This window comes from Poecilia formosa, unplaced genomic scaffold (genome assembly GCF_000485575.1).
Source record: "Poecilia formosa unplaced genomic scaffold, Poecilia_formosa-5.1.2 Scaffold155, whole genome shotgun sequence".
Taxonomy (NCBI): domain Eukaryota; kingdom Metazoa; phylum Chordata; class Actinopteri; order Cyprinodontiformes; family Poeciliidae; genus Poecilia; species Poecilia formosa.
This window is the reverse complement of record NW_006800094.1, coordinates 1,446,440-1,453,614: the sequence shown is the minus strand read 5'-3', so window position 1 is coordinate 1,453,614 and position 7,175 is coordinate 1,446,440. Positions and strand designations below refer to the sequence as shown.

Genomic DNA, 7,175 nt, shown 5'->3' with positions numbered 1-7,175 from the left:
TTATGAAATTCCATTTTATTTAGATTTTTAAAAAATCTAACTCGTGATTTTTTTTTTTTTTTTTGTTTTTTGTTTTTTGCTTTAACTCAAAAAATTTAAACAAAACAAATCAAAAGTTCCTCATAACACATTAATTATATTATTTCATCATATCCATCAATTATTTAATTCTACTTTGATCCGGATACAAACAGTTAAGTTCAAAACTTTCGCCACATAATATGTTAAACTCACCTTGCTGCTCTTTTCTTAGAAAAAACGAAGAACAAGCTAACCTTAGCTTTCAGAGAAATGATGGACTGTGTTTCTCTTTTTTTGTCCGGATTATTATGTTGTTTTTGTACAAGACATATTTCTGAACAGTTTTATATTGAACATGATTGGCAGAGTGCAGCAACAGGTGGGGGAGGGTCAATGATCCAAACAGTGAAAACTCCAGTCACTCTGACACTTTCTGTGGCATTTTACTGGAAGGATTTTAAACTAAAGCAGTTTTGAGTCTAGCTTTTAAAAAACATGGACATTATGTTAGGTGTTGATACGAGGTTTTATAAGTTGGTGTCTACTAGTATCACCAACATCAGCCAACAGATGCCTGATCTATTTCCAGGCTCATTCTGCTACTGCAGGATCTTTCTGTTTAACAAACTATGCTTCATAATTACTACGCACTTTATGGTCTTTTCTCATTTCTTATTAAATCCTTTTTTCTTTTAAGAAATTGGATACTATCACTCTTCCTTTTGTTTGGAAATATAAAGCACACAGAATTAAAAAGGATTGTCTTTGCAAAGCATAAAACTAATGGGGTTTGCCGTTACCTGATTTCCAGTTACATTACTGGGCGACTGGATTACGTTTTATTGCAATCCAGTCTGGAAGATATCCTAGCTCCATTCAACGGGTTAGAGCTGGAACATGAAGATGCTTACCATATTCTGTCAGAGCAGACTATAACCATAACTCTGTAACTCATTTTTAAAAGCTTTCCTTTTTGCTACCAATAGGAGCAAATCCTTTGTTTACTCTCTCTGCCAGCGATGGGATATTCAGCCTCTGGAGAGAAATTGGGCTTTGCAACATTTGGTTGTTTGTGTCTTGATGGGATCTTTGCCTCATTCCAGCACCACAATCTACCCAACAATCACTCAAATTAAGAACGATGTTAAAACACACCTTCCTGGCTCTAAGAGAGCTAAACTCAACATGTTAGAGAGTCGTCGTATTAGAATATTTGCCAATTCACGTTTTATAGTCTCCCAGCTTTACGAGGCACGACAATCTGTGCGCCTTCCCAAAATGGCTAACATCAAGGAAAAATGGGGGAAAGAGCTTGTTACCCCAAACTGTTTGGGAAAACAGCCTAGAAAATATTCATGAGTGCTCCATTAATACCCGGCACCGTTTAATACAATTTAAGATCTTACACAGATTACTCACAGATTAGGAAGCATAAAATGTTTCCAGATACTTCGCCTTTATGTGAGAAGTGTGAATCCACTGAGGCCATTCCCCCTGTCCTGAACTACAACAGTGCTGGTGTGGCACATTGCGTTTCCTTTCCATGATTTTGGAATAGCAGGTGGTGCTCGATTAAATTTGGGATATTCTTGGAATATCTGATGAGTTTAAGAAAGTCAGTAGCACAAGGGTGTCTGTCTGTAGCTCTGTTTGTTGCTTGCTTGTAATTTTTCTTGAATAGAAATATGTAAATGTCAACTTAAATGCCTGTCTAAAGGAATGTTTTTTCAATAAACGTATTGAAACGATATATACATACTCTTAAACCTGAAACATCTTCTTTCAATTAAATATTATTATATGACAGCCATGTAGACTTGGGTAGTAATTAGTTACATTTACTCACATTTACTAGAGTAGCGTTGCAGGAAAGCTTTATTTTGTAGTATTCTTACCACTCTGCACCTTTTACTTTTACTTGAGTATCTTTTTAAAGTGTCACTATTCCTAAGTAACATTTCTAGACACTCTATCCACTGAACGAACGAAGAACAAGCAACCAAAACGTCACCAGACACACACCTGCAGTTTTTGGTCAAGTCTCATGTGTTTTATAATGAAGAAAGAAAAGTGATTAGGAAAAACATTTCTTCTGTCTGGTTTTGTTATTTTGTACTTATGTTGTTTATATGAATTATTTGGGTTTTTAAAATACCCAAATTTCCACATTACTTTATATTCTGGTCCGAGTGACGTTCTAATCAATTACTCTATACTTGAGCCTTTTCTTTTTTTTTTTTTACCAAATACTTCTTTTACTTTTACTTGAGTAATTTCTTGTTTGGCTATTTTTTTTTTTAGTTGAGTGAAAATATGCTGAAGTAGTGCTACTCTTAGGTACAATTTTCATGTACTCCACCCACCTGTGCCTACTTACAATCAGATCAAATTTGAAGATGACCAATAAAAAGCATGCAGCAGGTACAAACAGTGTCTATTTTTATTCATTTTGAGTAACTATCTATAGAACTTATATTGCAGGATATTCTTACTACATGACATCACTGAGCAATCTCTGTATATTAATAACAAGGAGTAGGTAGAAGTTGGAGCACCTTGCAAAGTAAAACTGATAGGAAATTGATACCCCATGTGGCTTAAAAAGGACCTAGAGCTAATTTATTTTAACATTAAGAGCCACTTTATTGAACCACCTCAAGCTGTCAGTCTTCAAGTATCCACGGAGGGGGAATGCCTCTCTCCTCTGAGGCCTGTAGCTGCTGCTTGTCTGCTGGCATCGGCGCAGTAAGGTGATCTACCGGCTATCAGCAGGCCATCTGAATCATTCAGGGTACTCGTGTCATCTCCGGCATGTTCCAGCTGGCTCCGTTTCTGTGGCCGCGTCTCAGAATCAAAGATGAAAGACAGATCTGTTGCTCCACATAGTCCAGTGACCTCCTTCGATTAAATTTGGCAAATTATGTTTTCATTTAATCTCGACTCGCTCAGCTTTTCCACTCGGCACCTCATTCCATGACAGCGGCGCTTTATCCAGGCAGCGTACCGTGACGCCACTTATCAGCGCAAGACTGAAGGGAGCCGAGCGTTCGTTGGACCGAACGCTTTCAGACTTGCTCGAGCAACGCACCTCCAGCCAGTCCGTCAGATGGCATCGGTCTGATCCTGCATAAAACAAAAACCTTGAAAGTTTAGACAAGCATCAGAACAAGGCAAAACTTTGTCTAGCCAGCCCTACGCCCCCTTCCACACACACACGCACACACGCAACCCACCCGCTGACCCCCACCACCATATGCCAAAAATTATCATACAAGTTTCTCTTTGTATCCATATTTAAGGCACGATGGAGAAGAATTGAGCCTTTATATGGGAGGAAGGCTGTGTGTTTATCCAGCAGCGCCAGCACCAGGAAACAAGAGAAAGCCCCCATTGCTGCTGGTGGAAGCAGGAAAGAGTTGGAGACTGTGGGGCTGGTGGGAGGAAAGGTGAAAGGAGACAGGGAGAGGAAGAAAGAAACTCTTTGAGTGACAGTAATTTAGCGCTCCTGTTTTGTGTGTGTGTGTGTGTGTGTGGTTTTTTTTTTTAAATGATTTCGATGCTTTTAGGAAAACACACAGCCCTGTGGCTGTAGCACTTGGGACCAAATCAAAGGCGTCTTTTACCAGATGATTTATGCGTGCATTTGCGTATGCTTGTCTATCTGTAGCTTGTCTATTTGCATGTGCGATTTCTGTCTTGGGTGAATCCATCTAAAGCTAGAAGGATAACTTTCTGTGTAAGCATACAAACTATCATAATAGAACTCAGAACATTTTTGGGGGGAAGAAAGGAAGTCAGCTGCAACATCGAGCTGAGGGCGGAAATTCAGCCTGCTGAGTCAGAGGTTTCCCAAAAGCTTGCTATCATAATTCAACACTGCTGCTTTACAATGTAGCTGTGGCATTGGTTACTTCAGCACCAAGCTCAGCATTTAACAATTCTCAGAACAATTTAAGCACCACTGTTTTTTGACAATCAATCATAAAAACCCTCCACTAAATAAAGATGGTAGTAACTTTTTGGAGAACTTTGATGCCGATTCTTTATGAGACAAACATGAACTAAGTGCAGCTCTCAGTGGCAACAAATGAAACTGAAACTCTAGTATTAGCAGCAATTACCTTCACACTAAGGAAAAGTTTGAAAGAAAAAAAAATTTACTAGAAGTTGAAACTGCCAGAAGTGAGATAATGGTCCAGGCTCTCAAAGAGAAAAGGTGAGTGGCTGTTATTTGAGGTTTTGTGCTGTTTCAAATGAAGGTCCAGGTGGAGACGAGCACTGACCAGGAAGAGGAGCTGCAGGTGATGGCGTCTCCATCTTGTTTCCAGGAAGACACAATGACGATTTGAGGAAACGGAGCAGATGAGCAAGGAATGGGGCATCAACCAGGAGGTGGGACACTTCTTGCAAACCTTTAAAAGTTGCAGAATATTTTGGTTTAAAATCAACAACTTCATAAAAAATAAAAATAAAAAAAGAACACACACACACACAATCATTTTCCCATTCTTAAAGCTCGATCACAAATGATGCACGTGAAATCGCCACAAGCTGGAAAGTGTCAGCTTGAAGAGATCAGTGACATCAACATTTTCACGTAGTCATGTGAAAGTGCCTTCTTCCTCATCCTCCTCGGCGGTGTTTACCCAGGGTTACGCAACGGGACGATGTAAGAGCCTCAACTATAAACAGTTGTGGTACATCAGTCAGCTTCCACATCCCGTCTTCCTCGTATGCTGAATATTTTCTTTAGCTTTCGTTCCTAAAATGCCATTAAAAAAATAAATAAAAACAAGGGATTCTCAAATTGTTTGAGCGCTATGAGGCTGAAATATTCCAAAGCTATAAACCAGCAAATTGCTGAGAGGGGAACAAAGTGGAGGAATGCTGGGTTTATAAATGGTCCTACTGATGGATCTCTGTTTTCCCTCGTGTCAAACAGACTCGGAACTGAAAGGGCCTCCTCACGACCCCCCGGCCCCCTTTTCCACATTGGGGCTCCGCAGGAAGGCCTGAGGCTCGAAGGTTTCAAACCGCAGCGACCTTCTCACTCCAATCGATTCATTTTTGGACTTATTTTTGTGTCAAAATTAGACTCTGGATAAATTACATAGGCTCTGAAGGGCCCCCTTGTTCGCTAAGAATAATAAAGAAAGGATTGCTATGTGGAGAAGTTTGCAGTGAATTGGACTTTTAAGTGTGTGTGAGTGCGTTGGGGCTGAAGAGCCGACTGTAACGGAGGAGCGGGGAGACGGTGCAGCGAGTAAAGATAGAGACGGTGGGGAGGTGGGGGGGAGAGGAGGCCTGCTGTCTCATTTTCCCATGATGGATTGGACTATTTAATGTCCCGTGTTAGCACAGGTTTAACCTTACAGCTCAGAAGCAAACAACATGAGTGACTACAGCAGAGGAGTAAAGGAGGAGAGGGAAACTGATCGGGAAATGATCGGATCAAGTATAGAGCATCTGCTCCAGGAAATCCTTTAAAATTTCTTTTATCAAGCATTTCAGTCGCAAATATTCTCCCAGCCTCCTCTTTTTTAAAACTAAAATAAGCCCATCCTCTATCAGATAACATGGGGGTTTACAAAATTAGAGATGTTATCCAAAATGAAACAAGAAAAACTTTTGTTGATGAAGATCCCTGACGTTTATTCTGCTCTGTTTGCCTTGGATTATTGTGCACGTTAACCCTGAATGGTGTTTTTCTTACAAATAACACTGTGCTGCATAATCAGTCTGGAGAACGTCACGGCTTGATTTTTAACTTTACTCATGTTAAACGTATAACACATAAAAACAAAACCTGTTTAAATCATACCTTTCATGGGGGAAAGGATATTTAACAAAGAAATGGTCCATCCCTGGTATCCTCTACCGTTGTCTTTGATTGAATTTTGCGGATAATCAGACTGACCTGGTGGTAAAACAGGAACAAGTTAGAAAATGACTCTTTTTCCATCCAGCACAGCATTGAAAGTCAAATGTTAAGTATCTCCTTTAGTTTATTTTGAAACGTGGTGAGAGGCAGTAATCCAGCAGTAACAGGATATTTTCACATGGGAATGATACAAAATGTTTTCCTACCCTGAACTAAGTCATTTTATCCACTCACCTTTAACAGGAAGTTGAAAATCATCTCACAGTTTGTGCAGAAAGAATCAGGAGCCATCATGTTTGCTCTGGTTGTGTCTCTTTGTACTGCCACGGACCAGCCTTGACACCCTGAATGTGGACTTTGGTACCGTCTAAATAAATGTAATTCAACTTTGCCCAAAAATCGAATTCATATAATTCACTGAAATTCAAAAATGCTCCACTGAAGACAGAGGTGATCATTCATAAACAGGAGCTGATTCTGTAGTTTTAGTCAAAGCAAAGTTTGGTCTCTAAAAAGTAACGTTGGGTAAGGATGAGCGATGCGTTTAACTTGAAAATACACCACAGTTTTTTTTAAATACAAATGTCTGGATTAATATTTTTGTGGAAGCTAAACAGTCAACTAGCTTTGTTTTAAAAATATGAACATTTTAGAAATTACAAACTTAAAAATAAAATAAAATAAAAAAAATCCAACAACTGCCAAAGCATAATCCTTTACAGGTCACTTCATGTACTTTATCTGTTCAATTTTATTGTCACCCAAAAGACAGTTGCATTTGTGTTTTGTCAAGCAGCAGAAAGCCTTCATAAACTCAAATTGTATTTTGAAGGATCTCGGCTCAGTGCAGAATTGTTTTTTTGTGTTTTTTCGCGCGCCGTCAATCAGCTCGGTGGCGTTTTCTCGGACAGAAATCCTGCAGCGCTTTTGTATCGCTACACCACCAGCATTATTACCACATGCTGCTATTACAGCCTTCGTTACGCGGCCTGTTTCCAGAGGAGAGTCCACCTGATTCCCCCATCCGTCCGCAGGTTATTAATAGGTCTTGTTTCTCGTGGGCAGATGGGGTGGGTGTGGGGTCACAGATAGCTGATATCCCTTTGCTTGTCCTCTAAAGCGCTCTGTACGACCACACCGCCCTCCCCGACTCTGCTGCTGCCAGCTTTCTCTCCCTTATGAGTCTCTCTCTTTTTTTTCTGTCTCGTACTCTCTCTCTCTCTCTCTTTCTCTCTCTCTGTCGGCCATGTGTCCCCCCTCACTCAGTCAGAGT

The 7,175-nt window shown here is 40.0% G+C and overlaps 1 long non-coding RNA gene across 1 annotated transcript; it reads right to left on the bottom strand.

Annotated features, from left to right (window-relative positions):
* Positions 1-2,443: 2,443 nt before the first annotated feature.
* Positions 2,444-6,486, bottom strand: LOC103146303 (uncharacterized). Its single transcript, XR_477115.2, has 4 exons — positions 6,137-6,486; positions 5,843-5,938; positions 4,305-4,433; positions 2,444-3,144 (listed from the first exon to the last, which is right to left on the bottom strand). It is a non-coding gene; the product is annotated as an uncharacterized LOC103146303 (long non-coding RNA).
* Positions 6,487-7,175: the final 689 nt, after the last annotated feature.